The sequence below is a fragment of the Phyllobates terribilis genome, unplaced genomic scaffold (genome assembly GCF_046119375.1).
Source record: "Phyllobates terribilis strain yellow unplaced genomic scaffold, ASM4611937v1 Scaffold_9__5_contigs__length_417890890, whole genome shotgun sequence".
NCBI lineage: Eukaryota > Metazoa > Chordata > Amphibia > Anura > Dendrobatidae > Phyllobates > Phyllobates terribilis.
The window spans coordinates 387,336,928-387,350,465 of NW_027362769.1; the positions used below are offsets into that span (position 1 = coordinate 387,336,928).

At 48.5% G+C, this 13,538-nt stretch overlaps 1 protein-coding gene and 1 long non-coding RNA gene across 3 annotated transcripts in view; one reads left to right on the forward strand and one right to left on the reverse strand.

Annotated features, from left to right (window-relative positions):
• LOC141162488 (uncharacterized) overlaps positions 1 to 13,538 on the reverse strand; it is a 46,221-nt gene that overhangs the window by 19,077 nt on the left and 13,606 nt on the right. The gene's annotated exons all lie outside the window — the stretch shown is intronic.
• The window catches only part of LOC141162489 (uncharacterized), a 52,744-nt gene continuing 48,877 nt past the window's right edge, over positions 9,672 to 13,538 (forward strand). The window contains exons 1-2 of the long non-coding RNA XR_012250784.1: positions 9,672 to 9,795; positions 12,893 to 13,037. This is a non-coding gene — a long non-coding RNA (uncharacterized lncRNA). The remainder of the gene's footprint in view (positions 9,796 to 12,892; positions 13,038 to 13,538) is intronic.

Below are 13,538 nucleotides of genomic sequence, written 5' to 3' on the forward strand. Positions count from 1 at the left end.
GGAGACTGACACATTCCGTAACTTTATGGCATTGGCAGTCCCACAATACAACGTGCCCAGCCTCTTTTATTTCAGCAGGCAAGCCGTCCCTGCCCTGCAACATCATGTGGAGGGAAAAATTAAACATGCGCTACAAAACGCCGTCAGTAGCAAGGTCCACCTGACCACCGATGCGTGGACCAGTAAGCATGGAGAGGGACGATACCTTTCCCTCACTGCCCATTGGGTAAATGTTGTGGAGCCGGGTACAAATCTTGAGAGTGGCGCTGTACGTGTTCTGCCAACTCCAAGGATTGCAGGAATCCAGTCTGTACACATTGACTCCTCCTCATACTCCAGTTCCTCTGAATCAGCGCTGCAGTAGCCGTCACGGTCTACCTCCACATCGACCCGTGAACGGTTACCTGTTATGATGACCGATATGAGCACAGCCGTGGCCAAACGTCAACAGGCCGTATTAAAATTAATTTCTTTGGGGAATCGAAGCCACACAGCGCAGGAGCTCTGGAATGCCATCAAGCAGCAGAGCGACGTGTGGTTTGTGCCAGCGAATCTCCAGCCAGGCATGGTAGTGTGTGACAATGGCCGAAATCTGGTGGCAGCTCTGGGCCTAGGCAACCTCACTCACATCCCATGTCTGGCACATGTGCTCAACTTGGTCGTGCAGAGTTTTTTGAGGGACTATCCGGATCTTGATGCACTGCTTCACAAGGTCCGCATAGAGTGCGCTCACTTGCGGCGTTCCAGCAATGCAAGATCACGCATTGCAGCTCTGCAGCGCCGATTACGTCTTCCGGAACATCGCATCATATGTGACCTACCCACCAGGTGGAATTCAACGTTACATATGTTGGAGAGGTTGTGTGAGCAGCAGGCAGCAGTAATGGAGTACCAGCTGCAGCAGGCGCAAACAAGTCGCAGTGCGCGCCGTTCACACTTCACCACCACTGAGTGGGCCTCTATGAAGGACATTTGCCACGTTTTGCGTGCCTTCGATTATTCCACGCGGATGGCGAGTGCAGATGATGCACTAGTCAGCATGACTAGTAAAGGAGTAAAGACCGATAATGACTTCACGTGATCTAGACTGTATGCTTCTGGGATGTATTAACAGAAGCATACAGTCTAGATCACGTGAAGTCATTATCGGTCTTTACTCCTCTTTGGTCAGACCTCATCTGGAATACTGTGTACAGTTTTGGGCACCACATTTTAAAAAAGACATAGACAAACTGGAGCAAGTTCAGAGAAGAGCGACCAGAATGGTGACTGGTCTGCAAACCATGTCCTATAAGGAACGGTTGCAGGATTTGGGAATGTTTAGCTTGCAAAAAAGAAGACTGAGAGGAGACTTAATAGCTGTCTACAAATATGTCAAGGGCTGTCACATTGTAGAAGGATCATCTTTATTCTCATTTGCACAAGGAAAGACTAGAAGCAATGGGATGAAACTAAATGGGAGGAGACACAGATTAGATATTAGAAAAAACTTTTTGACAGTTAGGGTGATTAATGAGTGGAACAGGCTGCCACGAGAGGTGGTGAGTTCCCCTTCAATGGACGTCTTCAAATAGAGGCTGGACAGACATCTGTCTGAGATGATCTAGTGAATCCTGCTTTGAGCAGGGGGTTGGACCAGATGACCCAGGAGGTCCCTTCCAACTCTACCATTCTATGATTCTATGATTCTATGACTATCCCCCTTATCTGCCTGCTTGAAAAAACACTGTAAGCACTAAGGGACGAGGTTTTGGAAGAGGTGGAGGATGAGGAGTCACAAATGCCATCTGCTTCTCTACAGTCTGCGCAACGTGGTTCCTCACAAAGGCCTAGGCAGGGGACACTTTGTGAGGAGGATGAGGAGGAGTCAATGGATGAGGAAGACATCTGTCCAGAGGAGGGAGGTACACAATGCTCTAGTAGTCAGTATCTAGAGCGAGGGTGGGGTGATGCAGAGCAGGCAGAGATCACGCTTCAAGCAGGGGACAGTGTTTCTTGGCCAGTTGGCAGTCTGCAGCACATGGTTGATTTCATGCTGCAGTGCCTGAGAAACGACCGCCGCATCGCCCACATTCTCAACACGGCTGATTATTGGGTGTCCACCCTCCTAGATCCTCGCTACCGGGACAACTTACAAAGCCTCATAACACCGTTGAACCGGGAGCGTAAAATGCGGGAGTACCAAGACGCACTGGTGCATTCCATCATGTTCTCCATTCCAACCGAGAGCAGTGCTGCTAGTGCTTTACAAAGCAGCTCAGTGCGTCGGGGCAGTGGAGGAAGCTCTGCACAAAGAGGGAGCAGAAGCAGCGCCTCAGCACAAGGCAAGACCAGTATGGCCGAAATGTGGCAAAGTTTTGTGTCCCCGCCGCCACAAATGTCTACACCATCACAGACGGCTCCAGTCAGCAGGAGGCAACGTTTCCGTCAGATGGTGACAGACTACATGTCTTGCCCTCTTAGTGTACTCCCAGACGGCTCTTCTCCCTTCAAGTTTTGGGTCTGTAAGCTGGATACATGGCCAGAGCTTAGTCAGTATGCATTGGAGGTGCTAGCTTGCCCTGCTGCTAGTGTATTATCGGAACGCGTCTTTAGTGCCGCAGGTGGTGTACTAACAGACCGTCGCATGCGACTATCCTCCGATAACGTTGACCGGCTTACTTTTCTCAAAATGAACAAGGCCTGGATCTCTCATGAATTTGCCAGTCCTCTTCCAGAATAAATAACTGGTTGGCAACAGTATCCAGGTCTCCTGTTCTGTTCATGTTTCTACCACCTGAACTGTAATCCCTGAGCTCCAACACCGCCAGTTGGCGCTCGGAAGTGCCGTCTGCACAGTCAACACTTGCTGCCGTGTTATTGGGGTTCAGTAACGTCAGCTGTTCCCCTGCTGTGCGGACGGCAATTTCTCCTGCTCTGTCCACATTCTCACTACTACAGATTTGAAAGTTTCTCCAATTACACCTCTGGCTCCTCTGTTTTCAGTATTATCCCTGAGCTACAACACCGCCAGTTGGCGCTCGGAAGTGCCGTCTGCACAGTCAACACTTGCTGCCGTGTTATTGGGGTTCAGTAACGTCAGCTGTTCCCCTGCTGTGCGGACGGCAATTTCTCCTGCTCTGTCCACATTCTCACTACTACAGATTTGAAAGTTTCTCCAATTACACCTCTGGCTCCTCTGTTTTCAGTATTATCCCTGAGCTACAACACCGCCAGTTGGCGCTCGGAAGTGCCGTCTGCACAGTCAACACTTGCTGCCGTGTTATTGGGGTTCAGTAACGTCAGCTGTTCCCCTGCTGTGCGGACGGCAATTTCTCCTGCTCTGTCCACATTCTCATTACTACAGATTTGAAAGTTTCTCCAATGACATCTCTGGCTCCTCTGTTTTCAGTATTTACCCTGGGCTCCAATACCGCTAGTTGCTGCTCAGAAGTGCCGTCTGCACAGTCAACGCTTGCTCCAGTGTTATTGGGGTTCAGTAACGTCAGCTGATCCCCAGCTGTGTGTCCGGCAAATTCTCCTGCTTTGTCCACATCCACTGTACTACGGATTTAAAACCTCCTCCAAATACACCTCTGGCTCCTCCGTTTTTAGTATTTACCCTGGGCTCCAATACCGCTAGTTGCTGCTCAGAAGTGCCGTCTGCACAGTCAACGCTTGCTGCTGTGTTATTGGGGTTCAGTAACGTCAGCTGTTCCCCTGCTGTGCGGACGGCAATTTCTCCTGCTCTGTCCACATTCTCACTACTACAGATTTGAAAGTTTCTCCAATTACATCTCTGGCTCCTCTGTTTTCAGTATTTACCCTGGGCTCCAATACCGCTAGTTGCTGCTCAGAAGTGCCGTCTGCACAGTCAACGCTTGCTCCAGTGTTATTGGGGTTCAGTAACGTCAGCTGATCCCCAGCTGTGTGTCCGGCAAATTCTCCTGCTTTGTCCACATCCACTGTACTACGGATTTAAAACCTCCTCCAAATACACCTCTGGCTCCTCCGTTTTTAGTATTTACCCTGGGCTCCAATACCGCTAGTTGCTGCTCAGAAGTGCCGTCTGCACAGTCAATGCTTGCTGCTGTGTTATTGGGGTTCAGTAACGTCAGCTGATCCCCAGCTGTGTGTCCGGCAAATTCTCCTGCTTTGTCCACATCCACTGTACTACGGATTTAAAACCTCCTCCAAATACACCTCTGGCTCCTCCATTTTTAGTATTTACCCTGGGCTCCAATACCGCTAGTTGCTGCTCAGAAGTGCCGTCTGCACAGTCAACGCTTGCTGCCGTGTTATTGGGGTTCAGTAACGTCAGCTGTTCCCCTGCTGTGCGGACGGCAATTTCTCCTGCTTTGTCCACATCCACTGTACTACGGATTTAAAACCTCCTCCAAATACACCTCTGGCTCCTCCGTTTTTAGTATTTACCCTGGGCTCCAATACCGCTAGTTGCTGCTCAGAAGTGCCGTCTGCACAGTCAACGCTTGCTCCAGTGTTATTGGGGTTCAGTAACGTCAGCTGATCCCCAGCTGTGTGTCCGGCAAATTCTCCTGCTTTGTCCACATCCACTGTACTATGGATTTAAAACCTCCTCCAAATACACCTCTGGCTCCTCCGTTTTTAGTATTTACCCTGGGCTCCAATACCGCTAGTTGCTGCTCAGAAGTGCCGTCTGCACAGTCAACGCTTGCTCCAGTGTTATTGGGGTTCAGTAACGTCAGCTGATCCCCAGCTGTGTGTCCGGCAAATTCTCCTGCTTTGTCCACATCCACTGTACTACGGATTTAAAACTTGCTCCAATTACACCTCTGGCTCCACTCTGTTTTTAGTATTTACCCTGGGTTCCAGCACCGCCAGCTGGTTCTCGGCAGTTCCATTGGCTCTTGTACCTTCTGCTACCCATCCGGGTTCCAGTACCGTCAGCTGGTTCTCGGCAGTGACTTTGGCACGGGTACTCCCTCCTGCCCAGCCTGGTTCCAGCATGCCAGCTGTTTCCGGGTAGTGTCAACGTCACTTTGCCTCCAATGCGTTGTCCTGTCGTGTTGCGGTCGGGTTAGCCGACTCTATGGTGCCTGCAGTTTAGGTGACTCCTATGTGGACTGCGGGATCTGGCAATGAAGGCTGGTTCCATAGTGCCAATAGGACAAGCACCCCCTGTAGGAATGTGGGTTTTGGTAACTGCGGCCGGCTCGCGGCCTTGAACTTTTTTTTACATGGGTACCTTCTGCTACCCATCCGGGTTCCAGTACCGTCAGCTGGTTCTCGGCAGTGCCTTTGGATTAGGTGCCTCCTTCTCGGTATCCAAGTTCCACCAACGTCTGCTGGTCCTTGGTAGTGCTTTCTGGCACAGGTACCTCCTGCTTAGTAACCGAGTTCCAGTACCGTCAGCTGGTCTTCGGCAGTTCCATTGGCTCTTGTACCTTCTGCTACCCATCCGGGTTCCAGTACCGTCAGCTGGTTCTCGGCAGTGACTTTGGCACGGGTACTCCCTCCTGCCCAGCCTGGTTCCAGCACGCCAGCTGTTTCCGGGTAGTGTCAACGTCACTTTGCCTCCAATGCGTTGTCCTGTCGTGTTGCGGTCGGGTTAGCCGACTCTATGGTGCCTGCAGTTTAGGTGACTCCTATGTGGGCTGCGGGATCTGGCAATGAAGGCTGGTTCCATAGTGCCAATAGGACAAGCACCCCCTGTAGGACTGTGGGTTTTGGTAACTGCGGCCGGCTCGCGGCCTTGAACTTTTTTTTACATGGGTACCTTCTGCTACCCATCCGGGTTCCAGTACCGTCAGCTCGTTCTCGGCAGTGCCTTTGGATTAGGTGCCTCCTTCTCGGTATCCAAGTTCCACCAACGTCTGCTGGTCCTTGGTAGTGCTTTCTGGCACAGGTACCTCCTGCTTAGTAACCGAGTTCCAGTACCGTCAGCTGGTCTTCGGCAGTTCCATTGGCTCTTGTACCTTCTTCTACCCATCCGGGTTCCAGTACCGTCAGCTGGTTCTCGGCAGTGACTTTGGCACGGGTACTCCCTCCTGCCCAGCCTGGTTCCAGCACACCAGCTGTTTCCGGGTAGTGTCAACGTCACTTTGCCTCCAATGCGTTGTCCTGTTGTGTTGCGGTCGGGTTAGCCGACTCTATGGTGCCTGCAGTTTAGGTGACTCCTATGTGGGCTGCGGGATCTGGCAATGAAGGCTGGTTCCATAGTGCCAATAGGACAAGCACCCCCTGTAGGACTGTGGGTTTTGGTAACTGCGGCCGGCTCGCGGCCTTGAACTTTTTTTTACATGGGTACCTTCTGCTACCCATCCGGGTTCCAGTACCGTCAGCTGGTTCTCGGCAGTGCCTTTGGATTAGGTGCCTCCTTCTCGGTATCCAAGTTCCACCAACGTCTGCTGGTCCTTGGTAGTGCTTTCTGGCACAGGTACCTCCTGCTTAGTAACCGAGTTCCAGTACCGTCAGCTGGTCTTAGGCAGTTCCATTGGCTCTTGTACCTTCTGCTACCCATCCGGGTTCCAGTACCGTCAGCTGGTCCTCGGTAGTTCCTCAGCTTTCTTGTACCTTCTGCTACATTTCCAAGTTCAAGCTTTTTGAAATGGTTCTTGGTAATCACTCTAGATCTCCCTGAAGAGGACCCTGAAGACGAGGACCCTGAAGACCAACCCTAAGAAGACGAGGACCCCGAAGACGACGACCCTGAAGACGAGGACCCTGAAGACCACCCCGAAGAAGACGAGGACCCTGAAGACCACCCTGAAGAAGACGAGGACCCTGAAGATCACCCCGAAGAAGACGAGGACCCCGAAGACGAGGACCCAGAAGACCAACCCGAAGAAGACGAGGACCCCGAAGACAAGGACCCCCGAAGACGACGACCCTGAAGACCACCCCGAAGAAGACCAAGATGACCCTGAAGAAGTTGACCAAGAGGACAAAGAAGAGAAGACAAGCACCAAGATGCAGAAGAACAAGAGACAGAAAACCAAGAAGCAGAAATACAAGAAGCTGCAGAACAAAAAGCGGAAAAACATTAAGCATAAGACTAAAAATCAGAGCAAAAGATAATATCTAAATTATAAGCAGAAGATGACTAAGCAGTGTATGGGGGTGAGTCCGTTCCTCCTCGTGGTGCCCCTGGAAAAGACCTGCTGCTGCAGGCCAAACTGAACGCGGACAAATCCTGTTGTAAATCTTTTGTGACGGGCAGAACGAAAGGTGTAATGTCCAACCTTTTATAGATAACAACTACAGGAATGCCTGCCACAAATAAGAATATGATGAAGAAGAAGATGAAGAAGATGAAGAAGTGGAATATGAAGAATGTAAAAAAAAAGAATAATACGAAGAAGCTGAAGAAGAAGAAGATGAAGAAGGTGAAGAAGAAGAGGATGAAAAAGATGCTGAGGATGATGAAGGAGAAAGTGTGGGAGAAGTAAAAAAGAAGGTGAAGAGCATGGAAGTAGTGAAACATAAATATCTGACAAAATCTAAAAATACTTAACATAGTCAATATTTCCGTAACTCAGAACGTCTTAAAAAAAATATTAATTCCTTGCTATTCCATTTGATTGGGCTAAACCTCTATGCCTTTATTGTCTCCCCCACCTCCCCCAATACATTCTACATTATTCTTAGTTGTTTTCCTTCATGTAGAATTAACCTACAAGGAAAGAAAGGGTTTATTTTCATTCCGATATTTGTGTCCCATTGACTTGCATTGGTTTCCGGTATCGGAATCGGCGATATCCGATACTTTTTCGGTATCGGTCCGATCCAATCCGATTCGATATTTCCCGATATCGGAAGGTATCGCTCAACACTAGTTGTCAGTGGATAACCAGAGGTCGGTACACAGGAACAGCAGCATGATATAGAGGAGTGGCAGGTGAGAGTGATAGACTAACAGCTGAGAGCTCAATAATCTTGCAAGGAAGGAAATGCAAGGCCATACTTACATAGAGTGTTCAATCAGGGAATGGCAGGGTGGAGACGATCTCGAACAACACAGGGTAGAGCTGATCAGGAACAACACAGGTACTGATGCTGAATAAGCAAGGAGCTGTCCAGAGAGCTGAAGAGGGAAGAGCTGCTGCCTGGTGCAGGGGAATCGCTAGGTTTGGGGACTGTCTAGTGTTAGAGGAGTGGTAGGGAAGGGGAGTCATGAATGGAGTGAAACCCCTGAAATCACCTAGATGGCTGAAAGCACTTATGGTATTGTGGAAGCAGCGCACTTTTTTACCTGGCATCTTTGATTATCTCATCTAGGCCCTTATCAAAAAGTCTGTCATTTGAGACAGGTAGCCTAGTAAAAGCATTTTTAATAGTGGATTGACAGACCAAGGTTATGTGCCAAATAGAGTGCCTTTTAGCCACAGTTTTATATGTAACGCAAGGCCGCAAGTTATGCTAACTCAAAGAGTCACAAAGGAATTTAGAGGCATGAAATAATAGAGATGAGACAGCAAGAAAAAGATTGGGAATCAGTGGGAAGAGAACCTTTTTCTCTTGTGAAACATAGTCTGCAGTTAGGAGAGGAATCCTGGTCAAGCAACATGTCAGAAGGGGCTGAAGAACACATATAGGTAAGATGGGCAGCGAACACTCTAGAAACTCAACTATTGATAGGGACCGGGTGTTTAGGTTACTTATGGCCTGGGTTAAAGATTTCACCCAATCGGTGGTGGGCTCGATTCCTGAGGGGAATCCAAGTTATCTTTGGCAGATGGGGGGGTTAAGGCACTGTGCCCATAGGAAGCCTGGCTGGATGCATAGCAATAATTTGTCAAATTGTGATCACACTAAATAAGTGATGACTGCATTGTGGAGGTTCTGGAGGGTGGATTTTCCTATCAAAAGTATTTTGTGTTTGGAAAGAAGCACAAATTAGTTCAGAAGCGCACCTATTGGTACCCAGGAGGTGTGGAACCGTATAACCTCAAACCTAGGTCCCTCAATGATGGTGGTGGCAAGAAAGCAGCTAAATATTCAGGCTTGAGACTTGTAGAGTGCAAGAGAGCTAGGACAAGAGTAGATGATGAAGAAGAGAGAGTAATAAGGAGAGACTGGAGCTCAATAGAAAGAAATGAGATAAAAATGCCCAGGAGTTGGAACTAATGAGCTAGCCATGAGAGAAGCTGTGGCCTAAAACCGTTGTACATGGCATGGCAACCCCTGTGTGCTGGCTGTGGAATGAAGGTCAACGAGAAGAAAAGCACTGTGGACAAGCATAGGTAAGACAGGGGGTCTAGGAGCTCACAAGAACAGCAGAACCTCCCACCCTCTCAGGAAATGAATAAAGGTTTACATATAAGGAGTAGGGAGAAGTTACAGGTTGCCAGCTGATGACTAACCAAGGGGGAATAAAAAAGAGAGTAAAAAACAAATACTGACCCCAGGAGGGACAACCTTGGGTAATGGACCATGGGCCTAAGATATTAGAAGGATGCAAAAGTTTAATGATGCATTTTTGATGTTTTATATGAGTAAAAAACAGCCATGGGTGCAGGCTCGGTCTGGCCTGGCGGGGCGCCGGGAAATTTCCCGGTGGGCCCCAGGCCCCATGCAGAGGGAACTGAAGAATTTAAAAAAAAAAAAAAGTGGTCGTGGGCCCTTTAAGGGCGCGCGCACGCACTTTCACCGACGCGATGCCCAGGACAGTAGCGGGAGGGGCCTGGGAGCAGGAGAGCAGGGGCTGCACTGCAGCGTCACACTCAGCAGACAGGGAAGCACGTCTGCTAAAAGTGACGTCAAAGCGCGCCCTGCACTGCAGTCTCCCACATTAGAAGCGTGTCTGTACACTGTATGGGCTGGAGACAAGCCAAGGTACTGTAATATTTGTGTGTTTGTATGGATTTTTATGTATATGCTGCCTGCATGTGTGTGTGTACAGTGTGTGTGTATATGCCTGTGTGTATATGCCTGTGTGTGTGTTTATATTCCTGTGTGTGTGTGTATATGCCTGTGTGTGTGTGTATATGCCTGTGTGTGTGTGTATATGCCTGTGTGTGTGTGTGTATATGCCTGTGTGTGTGTATACAGTGTGTGTGTATATGCCTGTGTGTGTGTGTATATGCCTGTGTGTGTGTGTATATGCCTGTGTGTGTGTGTACAGTGTGTGTGTATATGCCTGTGTGTGTGTGTATATGCCTATGTGTGTGTTTATATTCCTGTGTGTGTGTGTATATGCCTGTGTGTGTATATGCCTGTGTGTGTGTGTATATGCCTGTGTGTGTGTGTACAGTGTGTGTGTATATGCCTGTGTGTGTACAGTGTGTATATGCCTGTGTGTGTACAGTGTGTGTATATGCCTGTGTGTGTACAGTGTGTGTATATGCCTGTGTGTGTACAGTGTGTGTATATGCCTGTGTGTGTACAGTGTGTGTATATGCCTGTGTGTGTACAGTGTGTGTATATGCCTGTGTGTGTATGTCTCTGTGTGTGTGTGTGTATATACCTGTGTGTGTGTACAGTGTGTTTATATTCCTGTGTGTGTGTGTACAGTGTGTGTATATGCCTGTGTGTGTACAGTGTGTGTATATGCCTGTGTGTGTACAGTGTGTGTATATGCCTGTGTGTGTATGTCTCTGTGTGTGTGTGTGTATATACCTGTGTGTGTGTACAGTGTGTTTATATTCCTGTGTGTGTGTGTACAGTGTGTGTATATGCCTGTGTGTGTACAGTGTGTGTGTATATGCCTGTGTGTGTACAGTGTGTGTATATGCCTGTGTGTGTAGTGTGTGTATATACCTGTGTGTGTGTGTATGTACAGTGTGTGTATATGTGTGTGTGTGTACAGTGTGTGTATATGCCTGTGTGTACAGTGTGTGTATATGCCTGTGTGTACAGTGTGTGTATATGCCTGTGTGTGTACAGTGTGTGTATATGCCTGTGTGTGTACAGTGTGTGTATATGCCTGTGTGTGTACAGTGTGTGTATATGCCTGTGTGTGTACAGTGTGTGTATATGCCTGTGTGTGTACAGTGTGTGTATATGCTTGTGTGTGTACAGTGTGTGTATATGCTTGTGTGTGTACAGTGTGTGTATATGCCTGTGTGTGTACAGTGTGTGTATATGCCTGTGTGTGTACAGTGTGTGTATATGCCTGTGTGTGTGTACAGTGTGTTTATATTCCTGTGTGTGTGTGTTTATATTCCTGTGTGTGTGTGTTTATATGCCTGTGTGTGTGTATATGCCTGTGTGTGTGTGTGTGTATATATGCCTGTATATGTGTGTGTGTATATGCCTGTGTGTGTATATGCCGGTGTGTGTATATGCCTGTGTGTGTCCATTGTGTATGCCTGTGTGTTTATGTGTCTTCACACATACGTGTGTGTGTGCTTCCCTGCGTGTCTGCATTTGTGTGTGTGATTGTCTGAGTGTGTCTGTGCATTTCTGTGTGTGCTTGCCTGTGTGTGTACTTGTCCCCATTTCTGTGAGTATGTGTATCTGCGTGTGTATATTAGGGCTCTTTCACATGTCCTGATATTTACGGGACTGGAGATATCCGTGTCCACCTGTGTGTCATCCTTAGTGACACATACTGGCGCTTGAGTATCAGTATACAGTTAGCGCTGTTCCCAAGAGCCGGGTGCTGAGGGCTGCCCTCATCATAGATCCCTGCAGGCGCTGTGATCAGCAGCAGCGGGGTCAATGATGAGAGTAGTAGTCTACTCCCACCGTGTCCGTGTCCAACTGTAAAAATAAGAATAAAATAAAAAAATCCTTATACTCACCTCTCCTAAGTGTCCCCCGCTGTAATCCGTGCGAGCGCTCACGCCGAGGAGAATGACTTCTGCAGCGAGCTTGCTCCAGAGCTGCGCTTAGTGAATGACAGGGCACCGCTTGTTGAGCGCAGCTCCGGAGCCCACTCGCTACAGGAGACATTCTCCTCGGCGTGAGCGCTCGCACGGATTACAGTGGGTGACACTTAGTAGAGGTTAGTATAAGGTTTTTTTTATTTTATTCTTTTTACAGTTGGACACAGCTTGTATAGACTATTACTCTCATCATTGACCCTGCTGGTGCTGATCGCAGCGCCTGCAGGGATCTATGATGAGGGCAGCGCTCAGCGCTCTTCCCAAGCACCGGGTGCTAACTGTCATCAGTGTGCGGGACTTTTTGCGGTCTGGACAGCAGGTAAAAAACAGACATGCCAGCGTGTTTTGCCCACGGACACCACATGGTCTGTAGAAAGTGGAAACACACTGACATGTGCACATACGCATTCATGTGAATGGGTCTACGTGTGTCAGTGTCTTTGGTACGTGTGGAAACGGTCACCGCATGTACTGACGTGTGAAAGAGCCCTTAGTATGTGTCTGTGTGCGCTTTTGTGTGTGTAAGCGTGCTTCTGCATGTCTGTGTGCTCTTCCGAAGATTTATTATATTTGGAGAGAGATGGGAGAGAAATTTTAGGAGACAGAATGGGGAGATGTGTGAAGAAACAGTATGGTGAACTAGGGGAGGGGTGGGAATGGGTGCGGGAACAGAATGGGGAAGGGATGTATAAGACAGTATGGAGAGCGGGGGAATAGTGTGAGGAGACAGTATGGGGGGAGAAAAGTGTGAGGTGACACAGCACAGAGACTAGGTAGTGTGGGGGAAGGTATAGAGATGCGGCAGTATGGGGGAAACAGTGTGAGGGCACAGAAAGGAGGGAACAGTATGCTGAGGATGGGGAGTGTGATGAAGGGGCACAGTATAGAGACTGGGCAGTATAGGGGGGACACCGTGTGAGAGGACAATGTGAAGAGGGGGCCCAGTATGGTAAGGAGAGGACAGTGTGGAGAGCAGGTACCATAAGAGGGATACAGTGTATGTCATGTTTTGTGCAGGGAGCATTGTAAGAGTTAGGTTTATTCAGGGGCTCAGTGTAGATATTTTTATTCAGGAGCATTATAATGACACTGCTATCTTTAAGGGCATCGTGTGGGGATGAGCTGCAGAAGACCGGAGAAGATGGAAGTCTGCAGAGACGAGCTGTGCATGAGAAAAGTCCTCAAGGGGTCTGGACAAGAGGGAGACGAAAAGAGAGAGAACGACTCTAATCAGAGAAGACGTCTCAGGTAAGATACCTGGATGTAAATGTTCATTTGTGATCCTGCCTGTGTCTCGCCAGTACTGTGGTTCCTGTATGGTCCGCAGTCTGATGATGACTGATAACTCCCAGTATCTCTATTGTTAGCTACATATTGGGAGTTGTAGGTTTATGTGATACAAAGATATATGGGTCTGACCTGACATTACAAATGATGGTGGTTCAGATGATGTATTCATGTACTGATGAGTTTGTGCGCGTCTGCGTGTTTGTGCGCGTCTACGTATCTGGAATAATATGTATTTTGTAAGATGCGTGTATGTAAGAGTCCATTGTGGTGTGTAATAACATTCATATGCTTGGCGCACCTTTACTAAATCTATTAGGACTCACTCACATGTGTTAGGGAATTCCATTTGTCTTTCCACATTTAGGAACAGACAAGTGAAATTTGCTAACCTTGTCATAACCATAGGGTTGTACTTGTATGGAGCGGGTTCAGGAGCTGAGCCTGCTCCATACCAGGCAG